The sequence below is a fragment of the Salmo salar genome, chromosome 19, assembly GCF_965601325.2.
Source record: "Salmo salar chromosome 19, fSalSal1, whole genome shotgun sequence".
Classification (NCBI taxonomy): domain Eukaryota; kingdom Metazoa; phylum Chordata; class Actinopteri; order Salmoniformes; family Salmonidae; genus Salmo; species Salmo salar.
Genome location: NC_138309.1, coordinates 30,589,841 through 30,616,074, shown reverse-complemented (window position 1 = coordinate 30,616,074; position 26,234 = coordinate 30,589,841). Strand labels below are relative to the sequence as shown.

General features: G+C 42.4%; 1 long non-coding RNA gene across 3 annotated transcripts in view; it reads right to left on the bottom strand.

Moving 5' to 3' along the window:
* LOC123728994 (uncharacterized) overlaps positions 1-26,234 on the bottom strand; it is a 57,221-nt gene that overhangs the window by 15,356 nt on the left and 15,631 nt on the right. Inside the window, exon 1 of one of the 3 annotated variants that reach the window (XR_014381612.1) lies at positions 5,685-5,911. The exons of the other annotated variants lie outside the window; for them this stretch is intronic. This is a non-coding gene — a long non-coding RNA (uncharacterized LOC123728994). Of the gene's footprint in view, positions 1-5,684; positions 5,912-26,234 lie in introns of those variants that run through there. 3 annotated transcript variants of the gene reach the window in all.

The window sequence follows — 26,234 nt, the reverse complement described above, 5'->3', positions numbered from 1 at the left end:
GTTGAGGATTATAAGAAATACCGCTGTCATACAAGCAAGCCAAACACCCATCCAAATGTGCACTTCACATAGCCATACCATAAAACTCATGTCATATACAGTGTCAACATTTATGATCACTCACTATGTTTGATGTACAGTCCAAAATGACATGGCATCATACCCTGGGTTGTCCTGAACAGAATTAGCCTGCGTTTGTCTATTGTGAAGAAAATTTGTTGCGGCACACGCACAAGAATGCACTCCTTTCTATTCGCACCAAAATTATCTGTTTCCTTGAATTGCATTGTGAAAGCCTAACATCGTGTTTTATAACTTAGTTAGTCATGTTTGCAATAGAACAGGCTTTCAAATGATGCCCACCTCACCCAGATTGGGATTTCTAATGGACCGTTTTTGGATTGCGTAAACCACAACAGTAATTGTGTGATGGTGGGGATGCAGGGCTACGTTCCAAACAAAACTACAAGTGTGTTTGCTCTAGTTCCTCAATGGCACAGCTAGGAGAGCTCAAAAAAGCACTTTATACAGTAGTTGAATACTCTTAGAAATTACTTATTTAGGAACTGTGCACATTTTGGAGAGGTGTGTGGCACTTGGCGACACCAGTTAGTCCAGCCAGGTGTGTGGCCACTTGGAGACACCAGTTAGTCCAGCCAGGTGTGTGGCCACTTGGCGACACCAGTTAGTCCAGCCAGGTGTGTGGCCACTTGGCGACACCAGTTAGTCCAGCCAGGTGTGTGGCCACTTGGCGACACCAGTTAGTCCAGCCAGGTGTGTGGCCACTTGGCGACACCAGTTAGTCCAGCCAGGTGTGTGGCCACTTGGCGACACCAGTTAGTCCAGCCAGGTGTGTGGCCACTTGGAGACACCAGTTAGTCCAGCCAGGTGTGTGGCCACTTGGCGACACCAGTTAGTCCAGCCAGGTGTGTGGCCACTTGGAGACACCAGTTAGTCCAGCCAGGTGTGTGGCCACTTGGCGACACCAGTTAGTCCAGCCAGGTGTGTGGCCACTTGGAGACACCAGTTAGTCCAGCCAGGTGTGTGGCCACTTGGCGACACCAGTTAGTCCAGCCAGGTGTGTGGCCACTTGGCGACACCAGTTAGTCCAGCCAGGTGTGTGGCCACTTGGAGACACCAGTTAGTCCAGCCAGGTGTGTGGCCACTTGGCGACACCAGTTAGTCCAGCCAGGTGTGTGGCCACTTGGAGACACCAGTTAGTCCAGCCAGGTGTGTGGCCACTTGGCGACACCAGTTAGTCCAGCCAGGTGTGTGGCCACTTGGAGACACCAGTTAGTCCAGCCAGGTGTGTGGCCACTTGGAGACACCAGTTAGTCCAGCCAGGTGTGTGGCCACTTGGAGACACCAGTTAGTCCAGCCAGGTGTGTGGTCACTTGGAGACACCAGTTAGTCCAGCCAGGTGTGTGGTCACTTGGAGACACCAGTTAGTCCAGCCAGGTGTGTGGTCACTTGGAGACACCAGTTAGTCCAGCCAGGTGTGTGGTCACTTGGAGACACCAGTTAGTCCAGCCAGGTGTGTGGTCACTTGGAGACACCAGTTAGTCCAGCCAGGTGTGTGGTCACTTGGAGACACCAGTTAGCCTGCTCACTCATGTTGCACCTACCCCACATTTTCCAAGAATATTCTTATCATGTTACTGAATGTATCCAGAGTATTTTCAGATTTTGTTATCAATAAATGCGGCGAAAAGTACAGTAAATGTAAAATGCACAAAAAAAATCTACAGTCCTAATGTTTGGATTCATTCTTGTGTATGGTGAACTGTTGTGTCCTCACCTTTTGGTCTAATAATTTTCCAATACTCTCCAAACTGTTACCTTTCAATTGCTACCATTGTCATGCATTTCATATTTCTTCTGTAAGAAACATTTAAATTTAGCCATATCCATATAGGCAATTTCCCACAAGTGTAAAGGCTTAAAAACGAGTCACCTGATAACAATGGTGTTTAAAGCAGTGCCCTGGTTTACAGTAGGTCACAAGAGGAGGAAAGTTTTGGCTGCGGCCCACACATTCTTTACGGAGAAGAACAAAGAAGCATTCCTGGCTTCACTAACAGAACAAATTTATTTTTCACAAGTTTTTCACACCACACATATTGGGAAATCCTCTTGCTGTACACCCATCAGGCCTGACAGGGTAATTATGCTCTGATTAACGAAAGATAACCATGATATGTAGGCGTACGTACAGTCATAAACGTTGTCAGAATTCCAATACTGAGTGACAAACAGCCCTATATTGGACTAGTCATACTGCAAATAAAATATTTCCCGGTCCCACTCTAGTTGGGTTTGTCTCCTCTCAGAGGGTGGGGCAGGAAGGGATCCAAATGGTTCCCCGAAAGCCATGTCAGCCCCCTCCAAGAGATCATTTACTGAATGTGTCAAACTCTAGCCAAGTGCTTCATATCTCCACTGAATCATGATACCTATGGAATGTGTGACTGTAGAGGGGGTGTCGGAGGGGAGGAGTTCGATCTCCAGGGTGTTAATCTGCTCTACTGAGTAATGAGCTTGTTGTCGATGACTGGCAGGCACTAATTCACGAATGGTGCAGACGCTTCTGGACGGAGGAGCCTGTCGCCATGCCAACAGGCTGCTCCGGAGATCTTGGAGTGAGGTGAAATGTTTGACCTGTGCGATGATGGCTCAGAGTACTTCACCGACTGAGTAACCAATGTGATCAACCCAGTCAACTACTATATAACAGTGACTGTGCAGTTAACATGCGACGCCTTACTACATACACAGTAAACAGAATAGACACTAAACCACATGAGGTATAATATCAGTCAACATGAGTCAAAGATTGAACAGAACATCCATGTTTTTTTGGGATCTGTTCGTACAGACGTCATATTGAACCCCCCCCCCCCCCCCCAACCCTTGGAGCCCCCCAGGAGTCCCCCAAAGGCAGCAGGTAAACCAATTCACTTAACGGGCTCCATGTGATGTGGCTTTTCCTCTAGAGGGTTCAGGGCCAGGTCTTCCTAAAGAGCTCAGGGTTCATTAGCAGTCTCTGTTCTAGGGATTACCCACTGACGCGCTGGCCAACAGCTGCTCCAGTATAGCAAGAGAAGAGAGAGAGCTGGAAGGGGTGAACGGGGTCATACGACCCCCTTATGAGGACTTCCTAAAACCATAAGATAACCAGCCAGGACTATTTCCCTTCAGATTTCTCCACAAACGTGTCGCACGACTTGTGGCTCTTACTGTATACAGTATGTGAATTTGCTGCCAATAATACCAGGAATAAATTGGCCCAATGTGTTTAGGCCACTCTGTGCAATGAGTTAGCGTGCCTAATGTCCCTCACAGCTGCTGGCCTCATAAAAGCATGAGTCCTTCTTCTGATGCCAAAGCCCACACAGCTACAGCACAGCTAGAGGTTGCATGGTAGTAAAAATAAATACAAATTAAATAAGATTTTTTGTTGTCACATACACTGGATAGGTGCAGTGAAATGTGTTGTTTTACAGGATCAGCCATAGTAGTACACCCCCCCCAGAGCACCACCCCTGGAGTTCACCTTGTCAGCTCAGGTACACTACCATTCAAAAGTTTATGGTCACTTAGAAATGTCCTTGTTTTTTAAATAAGAGCACATTTTTTGGTCCATTAAAATAACATACAATTTATCAGAAATACAGTGTAGACAATGTTAATGTTGTAAATGACTATTGTTGCTGGAAATGGCTGATTTTCTATGGAATATCTACATAGGTGTACAGAGGCCCATAATCAGCAACCATCACTCCTGTGTTCCAATGGCACGTTGTGTTAGCCAATCCAAGTTGATCATTTTAAAAGGCTAATTGATCATTAGAAAACCCTTTTGCAATTATGTTAGCACAGCTGAAAACTGTTGTCCAGATTAAAGAAGCAATAAAACTGGCCTTCTTTAGACTAGTTGAGTATCTGGAGCATCAGTATTTCTGGGTTCAATTACAGGCTCAAAATGGCCAGAAACAAAAAACGTTCTTCTGAAACTCGTCAGTCTATTCTTGTTCTGAAAAATTGTGTCTATTCTATGCGAGAAATTGCCAACAAACTGAAGATCTGGTACAACGCTGTGTACTACTCCCTTCACAGAACAGCACAAACTGGCTCTAACCAGAACAGAAAGAGGAGTAGGAGGCCCCTGTGCACAACTGAGCAAGAGGACATGTACATTAGAGTTTCTAGTTTGAGAAACAGATGCCTCACAAGTCCTCAACTGGCAGCTTCATTAAATAGTACCCGTAAAACACCAGTCTCAACGTCAACAGTAAAGAGGCGACTCCGGGATGCTGGCCTTCTAGGCAGAGTTCCTCTGTCTATGGTCTGTGTTCTTTTGCCCATCTTAATCTTTTCTTTTTATTGGCCAGTCTGAGATATGGCTTTTTCTTTGCAACTCTGCTAGAAGGCCAGCATCCCGGAGTCGCCTCTTCACTGTTGACCTTGAGACTAATGTTTTGCAGGTACTATTTATGCTGTTGGAAGTGGTATTGAAGGGCCAGTAGGGGGCACTCTTCCCTCTGGTCTTAAGATCAATGTCCCAGGGCAGTGAAGAGGATATTGCCCTGCGTAGAGTGTGGTCTTTAGGATGGGATGTTAAACTGGTTTCCTGACTCTTGTGGTCATTGAAAATCCCATGGCACTTATTGCAAGAGTAGGGGTGTTAACCCTGGTTTCCTGGCTAAATTCCAAACCTGGCCCCATTTTCGTCATGGCCACCTAATCATCCCCTTCATTCCTGATTGGCATATATCACTCCTCACCTCTCCACCATGCTATCAGAATTGTGGTCAGTGTTCTGGCACAAAATGGTTGCCGTGCATCACCCAGGTGGTTGTGCCACACAGTGGTGGAGTATGAGGTGAGTTTCCCCCTTACTATGTAAAGCGCTTTGAGTAGCCTACCTCAATTGGTAGAAAGGTGCTATTTGAATCCAAGCCATCATCATCGCAGCTTCTCTTCTCTCACAACCATAAGACACAAACAGTGAAATACAGCAGTCACCAACTAGAGCTCCACAATAATGAACCTCCAAGGAAACTTACTATGACTGTGATATGTGGTTCATCAAATTAGACAGATGTCAACTTTTATGGCCTGAGTTGATAATCAATATCTTTTACATGGGGAGTCAGCGAGGACATCCCAGCCAGCGGCTGTAGCCATCCTATAGAAGACAGAGTTTAATGTCGTTTCTACAGCTGAAGGCTATAAATTCAGGATGGAAAACGTGAAGGACAGAAAGCCACTCCACTCAACAGGTGTACATCTAGAATGAATGGAGAATGATTTTTCTTCTAAAGAGATTGAGTGTATAGAAACTTTATTATGCTCAATTAGGCTCGTCGTTGGTGCAGAATGTATGTCTGTGTATGTTTCATTGACACATTTACGGACCATGATTCCATGGTTAATATGATTTCCAAAGTATATTTTAGGGCTTAACTCTTCTCTATAGAAAAAGAGGTGGTAGAAAAAGGGGAATATTCAAGGATCTGGCAACTCTACTGTTATGTGGATTCTTCACGAAACTAGAACAACAACAAAAATATCGTGATTCGGATTTTCAGCTTATTCAAATTTATATTTTAAATATACATTTGGATATTTTTCAATATTCATTAATGTAAGAAATGTGTGATTGAAATGAAAATACTACTCACATTAAGGACAAGCGGAAAAGCTTCAGATGACACCAACTTTTGCTTTGTAGCACCTACAGATCAAACATTATAGAGTCTTAAGAAACCTGGGTAAGGACAAAATGTCAAATATTCCAACTTCAATTAATTATTTCACAATTATGCTTTAAGATACAAATATATGTCAACAACCCTTCCTCTAAAGGACCCTTCTATTGATTACATTTCGTGAAGAAAAAAATGAAAAAAAATCATGCAATTTTTACTGTTCTAGTTTGGTGAGGAATCACCGTTATACCAGACCAATTGCTCTTCAGTTCAGCCTAAAGGCTATATTCTATATTCTCTGCATCCCTCTCATGCTTCTTTCATCTCCACTTCCAGTTATTATTTCATTTTTATTCAATTTATTTATTTCACCTTTATTTAACCAGGTAGGCAAGTTGAGAACAAGTTCTCATTTACAATTGCGACCTGGCAAAAAAAAAAAGAAAAAAAAAAGATAAAAGATAAAAGATAATTATAGCGAAAAGCACAACTGTCTATGAGGCACAAGACATGACAAAATGATGTGCACCACGCTGCCACTTGAACTCACTGACATCTGCCGCGTCGACTTGAGTTGAACATCTCGGTTTCGTTTTACAACCTCATAGACTAGGAAAATTCACCTCAGGTGGTTCCACGTTCCAAAAGCCCAAGCTTTTCCAAGAACCCTTTTAGAGAATATTTCTGTGGGAACCTGCATTGTCTTTGAAGTTGATTAGATATGCATAGCTGTTTCATGGGCCTTGATAGACAGCTGTGACATTTCCCACAGTTAATTTGTCATGATTAACGGGTGGTCGGTTAATGAGCCTTCTGCTGTTGTAGATAATAAAAATGTGTTTCTGATTGATCTTTACTAATTTTGTGATTGTAAAACAGATCGTCAGGCCATGCTACTCCGGTACATCATGATAAAAGTTGCATGATATTATTGCAGTAAATAATATTGTCTCGGGGCAGGAGCTGATATTCAGTGTGCAGGCTAGGGAGTAAGACACAACCCACTGGGCACACACTGGTTGAATCAACGTTGTTGCCACTTCATTTAAATGAAATGACGTTGTACCAACGTGGAGTAGACTGTCTGTGCCCAGTGGGAAGTCAGTAAATAGAAGTGGCTTGGCATAACAAGTTTGATTGATCTAATTCATATGCTACTTGGATTTGCATGTAAACCTTCAGGTTGTCAAACAAAAAAAACAACATTTGACAAAAGATCATAATAATATTCGAAACGGTCCAGACAGGCTTATCCACATCAAATGATCGTGATGATTCATTAAGACATCCTAACCTTTAAACTTGGGATCAGTAGAGCTCTCGAACCCCAACTGATTAACGTCAGGAAGTTCTAAGGTTCTAAGGTTCATGACTTCTATGACCTGAATGTTCAGCTGGCAGTGGAAACACACCCAGCAGCATCTGAAGGCTATTACTCGTGTCTAAATGCCCACAGGAGCAGGACATCAAGGCACATAAGCTGTGTGATGCTTCCTACGGGTATTTGTGCTTTTAGTCCTTCTCAATTTGCACATCAAAAAACCTATTGGACCCGTGATCTGGTAGATTCTAGTTTAAATCTGGGGTTGGTCCAGTGTGTGTCCTCTATTCAACATGCAACACAAAAGACATTGTGATTAATTGCTTCCTCTGCCATAATGAAGCCATCGCCAGTTAAAGAGCAAATTACTTTTCCAGTTTACAGGTCTCTGGAATTTGCTTTGTTCTCCTGTTAGCACTCAGATATGGCCATTCATTTCAGACTCCGTTATCAGAGCTTAGATAAAATGCTGTGTTTACTGGGAAGCCAGAGAATGTTTTTCATTCACTTGTACAGGCCGCCTTTGAACTCGTGCAAACATGGAAGGCTAAATATTTACACGTTGGCCCCTGCTTGTTTAACGTTGCAGACACACTTGCGCCGTAGAGTAAATTAATGAAAAAGGTTTAAACAAAACACCTTCAGGCATGTGATGGCTGCCAGGCCACTTTGTGGTGCTGGCCTCCCCAGGTTCAACCTCCTTTTGAGGGCATGGGGACTGGGGAACCAGGGGGCTCGCTGGAGGGCCAGAACACTGCTGATGTTGTGGTCTCTCTCTGAAGAGAGATCAGAGCATTAAAGTTGTCTCAGGCTCAAAGAGATTACGCAGAGGTGTAGAGCACTAAGACTGGGAATTTCCAGGGACCTCACAATATAATATTATCACGATACATATGTGCCGATAAGATAAAGTGGCAAGAAAAAGTATGTGAACCCTTTGTAATTACCTGGATTTCTGCATCAACTTTGATCTGATCTTCATCTAAGTCACAACAATAGACAAACATAGTGTGCTTAAACTAATAACACACAAATTATTGTATCTTTCTTGTCTATATTGAATACATAATTTAAACATTCATAGTGTAGGTTGGAAAAAGTATGTGAACACCTAGGCTAATGACTTGTCCAAAAGCTAATTGGAGTCAGGAGTCAGCTAACCTGGAGTCCAATCAATGAGACGAGATTGGAGATGTTGGTTATAGCTGACTTTCCCTAATAACCTGTTGTGGATAGGGGGCAGTATTTTCACGGCCGGGTGAAAAAAACGTACCCGATTTAATCTGGTTACTACTCTTGCCCAGAAACTAGAATATGCATATAATTAGTAGATTTGGGTAGAAAACACTCTAAAGTTTCTAAAACTGTTTGAATGGTGTCTGTGAGTATAACAGAACTCATATGGCATGCAAAAATCTGAGAAGATTCCAAGCAGGAAGTGGCCTGTCTGACAATTTGTAGTCCTTCTGTTGCATCTCTATCGAAATTACAGTATCTGAGCTGTTACGTGACACTTTAAGGCTTTCCATTGGCTCTCTAAAGCCTTCAGAAACCGGATTGACACTTCTCCTGTCTCTGGGCAGAGTATACTAGCACAGTTTGTCAGTGGACTGCCTGGTGACAGAGAGATTGGAGATGCGCGTTCACGAGACCTCACTATTTTTTCTTTCCCTCTTTGAATGAATACAACATTGTCCGGTTGGAATATTATCGCTATTTTACGAGAAAAATAGCATAAAAATTGATTTTAAACAGCGTTTGACATGCTTCTAAATACAGTAATGGAATATTTTCAATTTTTTGGTCTCGAAATGCGCTCGCGCGTTACCCTTTGGATAGTGACCTGAACGCACGAACAAACGGGGATATTTGGACATAACTATGGATTATTTGGAACAAAAACAACATTTGTTGTTGAAGTAGAAGTCCTGGGAGTGTATTCTGACGAAGAACAGCAAAGGTAATCCAATTTTTCTTATAGTAATTGTGAGTTTAGTGAGCCCCGAAGTTGGCGGGTGTCTGAATAGCTAGCCTGTGATGGCTGAGCTATGTACTCAGAATATTGCAAAATGTGCTTTCGCCGAAAAGCTATTTTAAAATCTGACATAGCGATTGCATAAAGGAGTTCTGTATCTATAATTCTTAAAATAATTGTTATCTATTTTGTCAACGTTTATGATGAGTAATTTAGTAAATTCACCGGAAGTTTTGGATGGGAATGCTAGTTCTGAATATCACATGTTAATGTAAAAAGCAGTTTTTTGATATAAATATGAACTTGATTGAACAAAACATGCATGTATTGTATAACATAATGTCCTAGGAGTGTCATCTGATGAAGATCATCAAAGGTTAGTGCTGCATTTAGCTGTGGTTTGGATTTTTGTGACATATATGCTTGCTTTGAAAATGTCTGTGTGATTATTTTTGGCTGGGTACTCTCCTAACATAATCTAATGTTTTGCTTTCGCTGTAAAGCCTTTTTGAAATCGGACAATGTGGTTGGATTAACGAGAGTTATCTTTCAAATGGTGTAAAATAGTCATATGTTTGAGAAATTGAAGTTATAGCATTTTTAAGGTTTTTGTATTTCGCGCCACGCTCTACCATTGGATATTGGTGAGGTGTTCCGCTAGCGGTAGCCCCTTCTTTGTGGCCTCTGGCCTCAAATCTTGTTTCTTACAATGCCTATAGAAAGTCGACACCCCTTTCAAAATGTTCACCTTCTGTCTTGTAGCTGAAATAAAAATACATTGAAATAGTTTTTCCCGCCATTGATCTACATATCTTACCCCACAACTTCCAAGTGAAAAATCAATCAATTTAATCTGAAATAGCTTGGTTGGATAAGCGTCCACCCTCCTTGTAATAGCGATCATAAATTAGCTCAGGTGTAACCAATCTCCTTAAAAATCACACACCAAGTTAATTGGCCTCCACTTGTGTTAAATTGTAGTGATTCGCATGATTTCAGGATAAATTCAGCAGTTCCTGTAGGTTTCCTCTGCTGGGTAGTGAATTGCAAAGTAAACACAACCATGAGCAGGAGCTTTCAAAAGAATGCCGGGACAAAGTTGTGGAAAGGCACAGATCATGGGATAAGTATAAAAAGCGCTCTACAAATCTGGCATGTATGGTAGGGTGGTATGACAAAACTAAAATGTAACTTTTTGGCCTAAATGCAAAGTGTTATGTTTGGCACAAACCCAACACGGCACATCACCCAACGAACACCATCCCTACTGTGAAGAATGGTGGTGGCAGCATCATGTTATGGGGATGCTTCTCATTGTCAGGGACTATCAGGATTGAAGGGAAAATTAATGGAGCAATGTACAGAAAAGTCCTTGAGGAAAACCTGCTGCCGCTGCAAAAAAGCTAAAACTGGGATGGAAGTTCACCTTTCAGCATGACAATGACCAGAAGCACACAGCCAAAGTTACAGTGGAGTTGCTAAGTAATAAAACGTTAAATGTCCTTGAGTGGCCCAGTCAGAGCACCGCACTAAATCCAATGGAAAATGTGTGGCATAACTTGAAGATTGCTGTCCATCAACACTCCCCAAGGAACTTGACAGAGCTTGAACAGTTTTCTAAAAGGTCAAATATTGCCAAATCTAGGTGTGCAAAGTTGGTAGACACTTATCCCAACAGACTCACAGCTGTAATTGCTGCCAAAGGTGCTTCCACCAAGTATTAACTCAGGGGGGTGGAGACTTATCCAATTCTGATATTTCAGTTTTGTATTTTTTTTCACACACTAAAGAAATCCCCTTAAGTGTGGAGTAAGGAGTAATGTTTTAGAAGCTCGAAGACTGACATTTTTGGAACAATCATTTCTGCTCAGGGTCTGATTGGACAGCATGTCCTAGATATGTCCACAATGTGCCCTGTAGAGGGGGCTTGAAATCAGGGTATGTGGGTTCGCTACATGTTATGTGGTAGTAGAGCTGAGAGTCTATGGCAGCAGCAGCACATCTACACATATCCATAGGGTGACACCCCTGCCAGGACTCGGTCTCACTCCCAGAGCATAATGCAGTGAGTATATGACCTATGGGACAGGCTGTTATACAGGGGAACCAGTGGGGCTGAGGAAGATTGAGGATGCTCAGCGGCCAAGAAGTGCAAACAAGCAATGGCCCCAGTGGCCCATCTGTTGTTGGAAAATAAACGGAAGCTCAGTCAGTTCGGTCAATGGTTGAAATTAAGGCCTGCTCGTGTGCTCCTCTCCCCCTCAGGAGCCATAGTAGACAGCTCCATTAATCACCTCTAGAATGAGGCTCCTGCTCTCATGGTGAAATGACAGCAGAAGCTTCACGCTTTCCTTACCTCACAATTGCAACTCCATTACAAGGCAAGCTCACTGCTGTACTAACTCCTGTCGTTTCTGGTGTTGTCACCTGTGTTTTCACAACTGTCCCCCATCAAATTGCAAAAAACTAATGGTGAGATGGATGATTTGATTTGTAGACTGTCATTGATATCACCAGGTAAAGTTCATATTTGTTTTGCAACTCAAAAGGTGGTTTTACCTATACTGTAGGTGTGCAGGTGGGGATTGCTGCATAAAGTCATAAAATAATCATTTGTGACCTGGGTTCGATTCCGGCCCGCTGCTTTGTGACACACTCTTTCTTTCCCACGGTGTCTCCTTTATGCAATAAAACATGCACAAAATACATTAGATTTATTTTAGTTGTTAGCTATAATATGATGGGGGGGAAAAGTATATTTTGCACTCTGCAAATCCTCTATAGAACCTATATTGTTATAACTTCTCCACCACTTCCAACAACACGGTCTAAAAGTTTCCTGGGCAGATATGCACTGTGTGTCGGTGCCTTCAGAATGTATTCAGACCCCTTGATTTTTCCACAGTTTGTTACGTTACAGCCTTTATTCCAAAATGGATTTTAAAAAAAAACATCAATCTACACACAATACCCCATAATGACAAAGCAAAAACAGGTTTTCACAAAATGTTAGCAAAGTGAAATATCACATTTACATAAGTATTCAGACTTCACTCAGTACTTTGTTGAAGCACCTTTGGCTGTGATTACAACCTTGAGTCTTCTTGGGTATGACCCTACAAGCTTGGCACAGCTGTATTTGGGGAGTTTCTCCCAGTCTTCTCTGCAGATCCTCTCAAGTGCTGTTAGGTTGGACGGGGAGCGTCGCTGCACAGCTATTTTCAGATCTCTCCAGGGATGTTCAATCGGGTTCAAGTCCGGGCTCTGGCTGGGCCACTCAAGGACATCCAGAGACTTGTCCTGAAGCCACGCGTGCATTTTCCTGGCTGTGTGCTTAGGGTCATTGTCCTGTTGGAAGGTGAACCTTAACCTGCTCCAGAGTGCTCAGGTCGGGGCTTTCATCACATTCTCTCTGTACTTTGCTCCGTTAATCTTTCCCTCGATCCTGACTAGTCTCCCAGTCCCATCGGGGGAGAAGGGCATTGGTCAGGGAGGTGACCAAGAACCCAATGGTCACTGACAGAGCTCCATGATTCCTCTGTGGAGATGGGAGAACCTTCCAGAAGGACAACCATCTCTGCAGCACTCCACCAATCAGGCCTTTATGGTAGAGTGGCCAGATGGAAGCCACTCCTCAGTAAAAGGCACATGACAGCCCGCTTGGAGTTTGCCAAAAGGCACCTAAAGGACTCTGACCATGAGAAACAAGATTCTCTGGTCTGATGAAACCAAGATTGAACTCTTTGGCCTGAATACCAAGTGTCAAGTCTGGAGGAAACCTGGCACCATCCCTACGGTGAAGCATGGTCGTGGCAGCATCATGCTGTGGGGATGTTTTTCAGCGGCAGGGACTGGGAGACTATTCAGGAACGAGGCAAAGATGAACAGAGCAAAGTACAGAGAGATCCTTGATGAAAACCTGTTCCAGAGTGCTCAGGACCTCAAACTGGGGTGAAGGTTCGCCTTCTAACAGGACAACAACCCTAAGCACAACGCCAAGACAATGCAGGAGTGGCTTCAGGACAAGTCTCTGAATGTCCTTGAGTTGCCCAGCCAGAGCCTGATCAAACATCTCTGGAGAGACCTGAAAATAGCTGTGCAGCAACGCTCCCCATCCAACCTGACAGAGCTTGAGAGGATCTGCAAAGAAGAATGGGAGAAACATCCCTAATACAGGTGTGCAAGTCTGTAGCGTCATACCCAAGAAGACTCGAGGCTGTAAACGCTGCCCAAAGTGCTTCGACAAAGTACTGAGAAAAGGGCCTCCTAGCCTTCCACACATGCTTTCTGTCCCTAACACTAAATAATATGAAAACAAAATAAATATTTTTCTACAACTAAAACCTAGGAAATCAGGTTTGAAAATTAACTGAAACTAAACTGAATTTCAAACAAATGGAAAAAAAGAAATACAAACTAATGCAAAATTATAATAACATTGGTGTGCACATTAACATACTGCACTGTCTGTCCATCAGTCTAATTAATTAATCATGCAAGACAGACTGACCTCCTGACAAGCAGGTGATGGAGAGTTGGTGCAGGTCCTGAAAGGTACCCATTAACCTGTTGGGGATAGGGGGCAGTATTTACACGGCCGGATAAAAAACGTACCCGATTTAATCTGGTTACTACTCCTGCCCAGTAACTAGAATATGCATATAATTATTGGCTTTGGATAGAAAACACCCTGAAGTTTCTAAAACTGTTTGAATGGTGTCTGTGAGTATAACAAAACTCATATGGCAGGCAAAAACCTGAGAAGATTCTGTACAGGAAGTGGCCTGTCTGACAAGTTCTTGTTCAACTTGGCTCTTTTTATTGAAGACTGAGGATCTTTGCTGTAACGTGACACTTCCTACGGCTCCCATAGGCTCTCAGAACCCGGGAAAAAGCTGAATGATATCGAGGCAGCCCCTGGCTGAAACACATTAGCGCGTTTGGATAGTGGCCTGTCAGAGGACCATTAGACTGGGGCTCGTGCACGAGGGCACGAGATGTTTATATTTTCTCTCTCTTTGAACGAAAACCACCACTCCCGGTCGGAATATTATCGCTTTTTTTACGAGAAAAATTGCATAAAAATTGATTTTAAACAGCGGTTGACATGCTTCGAAGTACGGTAATGGAATATTTAGAATTTTTTTGTCACGAAATGCGTCGTGCTCGTCACCCTTCTTTACCATTCGGATAGTGTCTTGAACGCACGAACAAAACGCCGCTATTTGGATATAACTATGGATTATTTGGGACCAAACCAACATTTGTTATTGAAGTAGAAGTCCTGGGAGTGCATTCTGACGAAGAACAGCAAAGGTAATAACATTTTTCTTATAGTAAATCTGACTTTGGTGAGTGCTAAACTTGCTGGGTGTCTAAATAGCTAGCCCTGTGATGCCGGGCTATCTACTGAGAATATTGCAAAATGTGCTTTCACCGAAAAGCTATTTTAAAATCGGACATAGCGAGTGCATAGAAGAGTTCTGTATCTATAATTCTTAAAATAAACGTTCACAAAAAACATAACAATTATCGTGAGTAATTTAGTAAATTCACTGGAAGTGTTCGGTGGGAATGCTAGTCACATGCTAATGTAAAAAGCTGGTTTTTGATATAAATATGAACTTGATTGAACAAAACATGCATGTATTGTATAACATAATGTCCTAGGGGTGTCATCTGATGAAGATCATCAAAGGTTAGTGCTGCATTTAGCTGTGGTTTGGGTTTATGTGACATTATATGCTAGCTTGAAAAATGGGTGTCGGATTATTTTTGGCTGGGTACTCTGCTGACATAATGTAATTTTTGCTTTCGTTGTAAAGCCTTTTTGAAATCGGACAGTGTGGTTAGATTAACGAGAGTCTTGTCTGTAAAATGGTGTAAAATAGTCATATGTTTGAGAAATTGAAGTAATAGCATTTCTAAGGTATTTGAATATTGCGCCACGGGATTACACTGGCTGTTGAGTAGGTGGGACGCAAGCGTCCCACCTAGCCCATAGAGGTTAAATATTTAATTAACCTTATTTTAAAGCTGATTAAAGTGTATCTAGGTACAGAGTGGTCCCACATTAGCCAGCACACTTGACCCACGTTGGGTCAGCTCTCTCTCCTAAGTCTTAATCTCTTAGCTGTCGGACAGGTTTCATTTTCCACAGCATGTGTTCAATAGAACAGGTTGTTAAAACAAAACAGCAATTAGTGTTATAACGGTTCATAATTAGTTAATGACCCATTTTCTAAGACTATTACTTGTATGAATCGCTTTTTAGGTAAATTAAGAGAAGTTGAAGCTGAGCAGTTAGTATTTTTTGAGGTCGGTTCGGTTTGTAATTTATTTTTTAATCACGGTTTTAGATTTCGGTTCCGATTTATTTAAAACAAAAATACATGAGGAATTATGACCTTTACATTATTTTAGATTTCTTTATGAAATTTCAAAGCCAAATATGGAAAACATTCAATTGCCAAAACGTTGTCTAACACAGAATAAAACTATAACAGCCCAATGATGGTAGTGACTGCCAATTAGTGCATGTTTATCACTTATTAACCATCATTTATTCACATTACCTTACTTTAATAAAATATTTAAGTTGTGTATATTACAGTGTTTTATTTGATTGCTTTATTATTTTCCTAAAGTTACCACGATCTTATCTCTGCTCAGGCAGTAGAAGACGGCCAGCCAGACAACCATGTAACGTGATCTCTGTGCTCCCCGTTGAGTCATCCTATTTACCTCGACTAGTAGTTACCTGACTAGCTAGTAGCTGACTGCCTATGCCTCAGAGGTGTCTGACGAAACCATTTTAGTAGTTCTTCAAAGTAGATAAGGCATACTTTCAAGACGGCTTATTACCAACTACTATAAGGATCAATCAGGTAGAGCTACCGCTCATTGTTGTGTTGTGTACACTCCTCTCTCATACGGTTTCTTGGTCTGTGTGTATCCACCTCTGTCCGGCAGAACAAGCGCAATGGATTATGGCAATTGTAGTTAATTACCACGTTTTTTGTGCCGAACTAGGTTGAGTATTTGTGACCCGTTTTAACCTCTTACATCTAGATGTTCCGCTAGCGGAACACCGCTCCAATATCCAATGATAGGGCGTGGCGCGAATTACAAAGTCCTCAAAAATCCCAAAACTTCTATTTTTCAAACATATGACTATTTTACACCATTTTAAAGACAAGACTCTCCTTTATCTAACCACATTGTCCGATTTCAAAAAGGCTTTACAACGAAAGAAAAACATTAGATTATGTCAGGAGAGTACCCAGCCAGAAATAATCACACACCCATTTTTCAAGCTAGCATATAATGTCACAAAAACCAAAGCCACAGCTTAATGCAGCACTAACCTTTGATGATCTTCATCAGATGACACTCCTAGGACATTATGTTATACAATACATGCATGTTTTGTTCAATCAAGTTCATATTTATATCAAAAACCAGCTTTTTACATTAGCATGTGACGTTCAGAACTAGCATACCCACCGAAACTTCCGGTGAATTTACTAAATTACTCACGATAAACGTTCACAAAAAACATAACAATTATTTTAAGAATTATAGATACAGAACTCCTTTATGCAATCGCTATGTCCGATTTTAAAATAGCTTTTCAGTGAAAGCACATTTTGCAATATTCTAAGTAGATAGCCCGGCCATCACAGGCTAGCTATTTTGACACCCACCAAGTTTGGCACTCACCAAACTCAGATTTACTATAAGAAAAATTGGATTACATTTGCTGTTCTTCGTCAGAATGCACTCCCAGGGCTTCTAGTTTACACCCAATGTTGTTTTGGTTCAAAATAATCCATAGTTATATCCAAATAGCGGCGTTTTGTTCTTGCGTTCAAGACACTATCCGAAGGGTGATGCGCCGGTGCATATCGTGACAAAAAAAAATCAAAATATTCCATTACCGTACTTCGAAGCATGTCAAACGCTGTTTAAAATCAATTTTTATGCGATTTTTCTCGTAAAATAGCAATAATATTACGACCGGGAGACGTCGTTTTCGTTCAAGACTGAAAATGTAAAATGGACTCTTCATGTGCACGCACCCACCCGTTTCATTGTTCTCAGATCGGCCACTATCCAAATGCGCTACTGTTTTTCAGCCAGGGACTGCAGAGTCATCATTCCCCGTTCTGGCACCTTCTGAGAGCCTATGGGAGTCTTAGAAAATGTCACGTTACAGCAGAGATCCGCTGTATTCGATAAAGAGGCTATAGATAGGATAGGATAAAGTAATCCTTCTAACCCCCCCCCCCCCCCCTTAAAAGATTTAGATGCACTATTGTAAAGTGGTTGTTCCACTGGATATCATAAGGTGAATGCACCAATTTGTAAGTCGCTCTGGATAAGAGCGTCTGCTAAATGACTTAAATGTAAATGTATAGAAGGCCAAGAAATGGTCAGAGAGGGCACTTCCTGTTTAGAATCTTCTCAGGTTTTGGCCTGCCATATGAGTTCTGTTATACTCACAGACACCATTCACACAGTTTTAGAAACGTTAGGGTGTTTTCTATCCAAATCAAACAATTACATGCATATTCTAGTTTCTGGGCAGGAGTAATAACCAGATTAAATCGGGTACGTTTTTTATCCGGCCGTGAAAATACTGCCCCCTATCCTAAACAGGTTAAGAAGCTAGGTGTATGTCGCAAGTCACTACTTCACAGGAGAGGCATTTGAACGTAAAAGTATATATTTATTTTATCAAAATGCATTTTATTTGGCAGAAATTACTTCTGGAACGTGTGAACTTCCATGTGCCTTAATAACAAACTTATATGCCATCTGTAAATACTAATAAAATTGTTAAAATTACGAGCCTAGTTGGTTTAGCCACAGAAAAAGTCAGGAACCTTCCCCCTAGCCATGATTGGCTGAAATAATGGATGGGTTGGACATGCCGAGAGATGAGTTTGGATTAGTCTGCCATGTAGCATGCGTCTGTCTATAACATGAGTTGCTGTATGTGTAGATAAAAAAAGCTGCGGTAGCAAGGATTAAATAAAAAAAGAACTGCAAAAGTGTTGCTCTCAACATTGCTGCCCTGGATTTAACAGGGCAGACCAGTGGAAAGAATTGTGGCCTACTTTCTGGAAGACGATCGTGCGATGCTGACTCTGAAAATGAATCAGACGATGAGGAAATCCCTGATTTAGGTAAAAACATTTTCATTGAACGAGACACAGATGGGGAACATAGATCAACAGTGTTGTTGTCACGGAAGAAGTTAACAGAGTTTTGAAATCAGTGGAATACCCGGTGGAAGCAGAGTATGATTGCAAATGCAGAGGGAGTCAAAAAGAGAACACAGAAGGCTGTTGTATAAAACACCTGTCTCCAGATTACATCTTCAAAATGAAGGACATCCATGTATACGTGTAAGAGTCTAGCTACATTTTCAGATATTATACGTTTCTAATTTAGTCAGAAAGTTGTTTTCATTGCAAGTTAAAGCCTACTGTTAGCTAGCTAACATTAGCTGGCCTGCTAGCTAACATTACATTAGTGATCTGTGTAGTAATATTATTCGTACCTCAGAAAGACATTTGCATTGCTAGTTATAGACTAATGTCAGTTAGCTAGCTAACATTGAACCTAGTTGGTTAGCTTTAGCTACCTCCAGATTCATGCATGGTGGCTAGCTATGACAATCAGTTTGTATTGCTAGTAGTATGGGTTGGGATTAAGGTTCATTGTTTACCTCACTGTGTTTAGCACATGGCCTCACATGTGACTCCTTAGAGATGGGTGGGGCTAAGTCGTAGGAGGGTGTGAATGATGTGGAATGGGTGTAGACAACGAAGAGCTCTCCAGTAGGTGTACCAAAACATTTCCGCCCATTTTCTCAAAAGTGGGGTTACAAGTTTATCTACTTTCAAAGCAGAATTACTTTCCCCATTGTTCCTCAACTGCAGTGTATGATACAAACTCAGTAAAAAAAAAAGAAACGTCCTCTCATGGTCAACTGCATTTATTTTCAGAAAACTTAACATGTGTAAATATTTGTATGAACACAACAAGTTTCAACAGACAAACTGAACATGTTCCACAGACATGTGACGAACAGAAATGGAATAATGTGTCCCTGAACAAAGGAGGGGGGGGGGTCAAATGTGGCCACAAGCTGCTTTAAGTACTGCAGTGCATCTCCTCCTGATGGACTATACCAGATTTGCCAGTTCTTGCTCTGAGATGTTACCCCACTCTTCCACCAAGGCACCTCCCAGACATTTCTGGGGGGAATGGCCCTAGCCCCCACCCTCCGATCCAACAGGTCCCAGACGTGCTCAATGGGATTGAGATCCAGGCTCTTCGCTGGCCATGGTAGAACACTGATATTCCTGTCTTGCAGGAAATCATGCACAGAACGAGCAGTATGGCTGGTGGCATTGTCATGCTGGAGGGTCATGTCAGGATGAGCCTGCAGGAAGGGTACCACATGAGGGAGTCTTCCCTGTAAGTCTTCCCTGTAACGCACAGCATTGACATTGCCTGCAATGACAACAAGCTCAGTCCGATGACGCTGTGACACACCGCCCTAGACCATGACGGACCCTCCACCTACAAATCGATCCCGCTCCAGAGTACAAGCCTCGGTGTAATGCTCATTCCTTCGACGATAAACGCGAATCCGACTATCACCCCTGGTGAGACAAAACCACGACTCGTCAGTGATGAGCACTTTTTGCCAGTCCTGTATGGTCCAGCGACGGTGGGTTTGTGCCCATAGGCGACGCTGTTGCCGGTGATGTCTGGTGAGTAGGTCACCTTACAACAGGCCTACAAGCCCTCAGTCCAGCCTCTCTCAGCCTATTGCGGACAGTCTGAGCACTGATGGAGAGATTGTGTGTTCCTGGTGTAACTCGGGCAGTTGTTGTGGCCAACCTGTACGTGTCCCGCAGTTGTGATGTTCAGATGTACAGATCCTGTGCAGGTGTTGTTACACGTGGTTTGCCACTGTGGATGATCTCCCTGTAGTGCCGTCTTAGGCATCTCACAGTACGGACATTGCAATTTATTGCCATCAGCAGTCCTCATGCCTCCTTGCAGCATGCCTAAGGCACATTCACGCAGATGAGCAGGGACCTTGGGCATCTTTCTTTTGTTGTTTTTCAGAGTCAGTAGAAAGGCCTCTTTAGTGTCCTAAGTTTTCATAACTGTGACCTTAATTGCCTACTGTCTGTAAGCTGTTAGTGTCTTTACGACCGTTCCACAGGTGCATGTTCATTAATTGTTTATGGTTCATTGAACAAGCATGGGAAACGGTGTTTAAACGTTTTACAATGAAGATCTGTGAAGTTATTTGGATTTTTACAAATTATCTTTGAAAGACAGGGTCCTGAAAAAGGGACGTTTCTTTTTTGCTGAGTTTGTGTTTGCACTTGAAATTTTAATAACACTTATTTTGTCACAATATTATTTTAGGTTAAAATATAAGGTGTTGAAAACCAGTACTTTTTGGTGGATGTCATTTTCATTGACAGATGCAGCTACTCAAAGTTTTCCCAAGCTATACTAGCCTCCTTCCACAGCAACGATCTGAACCTGAATGATGCCCTGGTAGTGGTCACAGATAATGCCTCCTACAGCCTGAAGGCATACAAGGAGGTTCTGAAGGAGTGATACCCAACAGTGTCCATGTAACCTGTCTCTGCCATGTCATCAGGCTGGTGGGTGAGACCTGGCAGCACTACAAATACTTCTCTGAAGTTGCATCACTTGTGACATGGATGAGATATGGCTTCTTCAAGAAGCCTGCCAGAAAGAGAAGATGGGTGAGCTTCCTCATTATAAAGGATTTTGTGCAGGCCAAGGCTCCTCCTGAAGTAGTGAGCTCCAGATGGAATAGCTGGTTTGAGGCAGTGAAGTACCATGCAAAGCATGTTCATCTGTGCAGAGAGTTTTTGTTGGAAGAAAAGTTATCATCCCAGGCAGTCACAAACATCCTCAGCCAGCTGGAAAGAGGAGAAGGTGCACGCCCTCACTGTTAAAATAACCTTAATCTCTGGGCTGCTCCAAACTGATGACATCGCTGTCAATCCTGGAAGGAACCCACCGTCCCACAGCAGTGTCTGCATACAATGTCATGGAGGATCTGGGCTCTTACCTAGTGAATGGAACGGCAGAAACATGTGGGTATGGTGTCAAGACAGATGAGCTATTGAGAAAGATGGGGATTGAAGAGAGGATGCATCTCCATGATGCATTCCACTTGCATTCACAAAGTTCTTAACACTGGGACACACATCCAGCCAGAGGTTTACAGACTGGCTAGGGTGTTCGATCCTAGGCAGGCTCCAGCCATGGAAAAGCAGATTGAAGCCTACAGGCAACTGAAACCCACGGCAAGCCTATCAACAGATCTCAGTGAAGAATGTATTGCCTATCAGCACTGTGTGTCCAGGGAGCCCTCACCTGCTTTGGAGCTTGCTGATTACTGGAGGGGCCTGAGTGCGAGATTCCCAACAGCTGCAGAAGTGGCAGTGCCCTACATCTACTTCCCAGTCAGCTCAGTCGACTGTGAGAGGAGTTTCAGCAAATACAAAACTCTACTCACAGACAAGCGAGAGGCACTCACCGAGCTCAACAAAAAAGAGGCTGACAATCATGTACTTCAATGGAGATGTCTGTGATATATGGAAAACTTACAATGGACAGACATAGGAGCTCATAAGGTAGTTCCATAGGTTTTTCCTATTGCTGCATTATTGCCTAGATTCTTGCATTACTTTTTTCCATTTATAATGAAACACTTATTAGAACTCTGTATTGAAGCACTTGCCTTGATAAATAGTACAATGTTGTGTTGCATCATTACAAATTTACTGTTCTCTTATTAAATTGCTGATGTTTTATTCATTCACATTATTAGATACTTTTTCTGATAAAATTAGCGTAAATCCTAACACACAGTATTCAGAAAAATAAAACCCGAAAAAACAGAATGTGAAAAAATAAAACGGAATTCGGAAAACAAAACGGATTTCATAGGGCCCTACGACAGCAAAATCAAAGATTGTTTGAAGAACATGACTCATCACGTCTACAGAACCTGGGAAGTAGAGCAAGATCACACTTCTGTTGTTACCCGGTTCTCTCTCCCTGCCAGCTAAAATTCTTACTTTCTCTTCATAATTCTGTGTGTGTGTGTGAGACTTTGTGCGATGTGTATGTGCGTGACTACATGGAGGGGCATAAAGCATACGACAACTCCCCACTAACTTTCTTCTCACCCTCTCCCTCCCTCTTCTCCTGGCCCTGTCCATCCCTTTAAACTCCAGACTGTGCTCTATTGACTCACAAACCCCAGCACAAACAAGGCTGTGTGCAATATGCATCTATGGCAGAGAGGAAAATCTCAGAGGAGAATTAGTTGTAATCCAGCCAACACGGCATCATTAGCGCATTGACACCCAGCACATCCAAATACAAAAAGGTTCTACAGATTCCAGCCATTCAGCAGCTTTTTATCTGCCTTCCATCTGAACATGGATTGACTGATGGGGCCTGAAAAGTCTTAGTGTGACAAAAGGCTTTTCAGGCAGACTTTCTATGAGATAACTATGGTCCTGTTCTGAATTCAACCACTATGTTAGCGAGGCAACACAAAGGTTGGCTGACACCTCTAGGTTTCCATAGGCAGTATTATGCTTCAACTATATAAATGCTAAGCTATAGCGTCTTAGTAAATCTATAAACTGAAAGAGACATTTCATTTCCTGCCATAGTTAGGCCTGTAAGTACGGTGATTTACTTTGTTGAATGCACCAACTAAGTTTATCTGGATAATAATGTCTGCGTAAAATGTGATGTAGCTCACCATTCTGTGTGTAAACAAAAAAAGTTGGCCTGTTTATCAAATCCATGTTGTATTACTTCTGCATAAATAACCAAACAAGGGAAAGAAAATCCATGAGAGAGACATACAGTTCAGTTTTCCAACTTCTCCCTTTCCCCTCCCCTATCCAGTTAAATATTCCTTAAACGTGCCTGAAGCAAGACAGTGATTTCATTCAGCAGGGGGAATAGCATTACATAACAGACAGACAGACAGACATGCATGTGACTACCCCACAGCGCTGCTCTATGCTTTCAATTATTCCAGAGAACTCTCTGGGGTACTTTACTATGAAAAAAAATCCTGAATTTGACCCCAAGAAAACACATGTATGTATAATGTGATGATATGGCTGTAATGTTAATCACTTTAGAGATTTGTGATGTGCGTCTGTTCTTTACCATTACTGATGGAAGACCTGTGATAGCAGCCACCATTTTTAACGAAACCTCCTCGACATGAATGTTTTTCATTTGATTTCAAACTGCAAATAGGATTTCATTCTATTGTAGATGAACATGATCTGCCATGGTCACATTATGCTACCTGTGACCTTTATGTTAAAACATTCTCCTTAAAATAAATCAATAAATACATAAATACCATCAACAAAAGTCCTGAATGAAACATTCACACATTTTGTGTTAAGAAAATATGCTGAATAATGCTTTCTTCCAGTGTGGAGTTGTAGACCGTCATTGAAAAACAGTGTTTTAATCAATTATTTGGTGATGTGAATATATTTAGTATAGTTTGATCTATACTAAATATATTCCCCCCCCCCCCCCCCCCCCCCCCCACACACACACACTTTTTATTCCACAACTTTTATTTCTGACTGTGCCTCTCATACCCCATCTCTCACACTGAAAACATTGTGAGGGGATCCAGGCACCCACTGCCAAAGAAAACACAGACAGGCTGCCGTCTAATGGACAGAAAGAATGAGAGCGCAAGGGAGAGAATGAGTGCGTGAGAGAAACATTGAAAGACGGGGGGGGGGGGGCAGAGAGAGACAGAGGCCACCATAGGCAGACCTGGCTCTCAAGATAACGGTCTATGTGCACACCGCCCCACAAAATGAGGTGGAAACTAGGCTGCACTTTCTAACCTCCTACCAAATGTATGACCCATATTACACACTCACAAAAAATAAAATAAATGAAATAACATTTTGATAGGAGTTTATCTATTGGGTGAAATATCACAGTGTGCAATCACAGCAGCAAGATGCGTGACCTGTTGCCACAACGGCAACCAGTGAAGAACAAACACCATTGTAAATACAACCCATATTTATGTTTATTCATTTTCCCTTTTGTACTTTAACTATTTGCACATTGTTATACTGTACATAGTATGACATTTGAAATATTTTGTGAGTGTAATTTTTATTGTTCACTTTAGTTTATTATCTATTTCACTTGCTTTGGCAATGTAAACATATGTTTCCCATGCCAATTAAACCCTTTGAATAGAGAGAGAGAGAGAGAGAGAGAGAGAGAGAGATTTCACGTGTGATCTTGTAATCTTATCGGAAGTTAATTTGATCACGTGGCAACATGTAAAAGCAATGTGATAACATGATCTCGTGAAATAAATGTGACATGGGTTGCAAATTTTCAACATGTAATACCATGAGACCCTCAAGATGGCGCCGACAGACATGGCAGCTTTGTAATATGTCGTTTTTTGGGGGGGTTATTTCTTCCATTATTAGCCCAGAAAGGTTGTGTTATTACATACAGCCGGAAAGAACTTTTGGATATCAGAGCGACGGTAACGCATCAGCATTACGACGTTCCAGAATTGGATCCTTTGTTCGTACCCACTTGGGCATTTAACTTATCCCAGAGGCTGCCCCCAAGACGCCGGCCGGTGGAGAGGAGGTATTTGGAGTGGACTTCTAGTCCGACTAACGAGGCGTGCACACCATCCACCACTTCCGAGTGTATAACATCAGGGACTGTAACATATTCTGTTTCACGGAGTCATGGCCCTCTCCGGATTTTGATTTGATATCCTGTCCCGTCCATACAACCAGATGATGTGCAAACTGGAAACCACAAATTCTGAGGCCACATTTATTGTAGCTGGGGATTTTAACAAAGCAAATTTGAGGAAAACACTACCAAAGTTCTATCAACATATTGACTGTAGTACTTGCACTGCTAAAACATTCGATCACTGTTACTCCAACTTCCGGGATGCCTACAAAGCTCCTCCCTTCCTATAGGCAGAAACTCAAACAGGAAGTACCCGTGCTAAGGTCTATTCAACGCTGGTCTGACCAATTGGAATCCATGCTTCAAGATTGTTTTGATCACGCAGACTGGGATATGTTCCGGGTAGCCTCTGAGAATAACATTGACATATACGCGGACACGGTGACTGAGTTCATCAGGAAGTGTATAGCGGATGCTGTTCCACTGTGACAATTAATACCCACGCAAATCAGAAACCGTGGACAGATGGCAGCATTCTCGCAAAACTGAAAACGCGAACCACCACATTTAACCATGGCAAGGTAACTGGGAATATGGTTGAATACAAACAGTGTAGTTATTCCCTCCGTAAGGCAATCAAACACGCAAAACGTAAGTACAGAGACAAAGTGGAGTCGCAATTCAATGGCTCAGCAACGAGACGTATGTGGCAGGGTCTACAGACAATCACTACAAAGGGAAAACCAGGCACATCACGGACACCGACGTCTTGCTCCAGGACAAGCTAAACACCTTCGCCCGCTTTGAGGAGAGCACAGTGCCACCGACGCGGCCCACTCCTAAGGACTGTGGGCTTTTGTTCTCCATGGCCGACATGAGTAAGACATTTAAAAATGTGTTAACCATCGCAAGGCTGCCGGCCCAGAAGGCATCCCAAGCTGCGTCCTCAGAGCATGCGCAGACCAGCTGTCCCCACTTGCTTCAAGATGGCCACCATTGTTCCTATACCCAAGAAAGCAAAGGTAACTGACTAAATGACTATCACCCTGTAGCACTCACTTGTCATCATGAAGTGCTTTGAGAGGCTAGTTAAGGATCATATCACCTCTACCTTACCTGACACCCTAGACTCACTTTACTTCGCATACTGCCCCAATAGATCCACAGACCACACAATCGCCATCGCATTACACACTGCCCTATTCTATTTGGACAAGAGGAATGCCTATGTAAGAATGCTGTTTATTGACTGTTGCTCAGCCTTCAACACCATTGTACCCTCCAAGCACATCATTAAGCTCAGGGCCCTCACAACACCTCCACTTCGCTAGTCCTCAAAAAAGAATCTCACATGTGAAACTGCAAATTCCACATGTGTTAATCTGCAATTCACATGTGTGGTGAAACC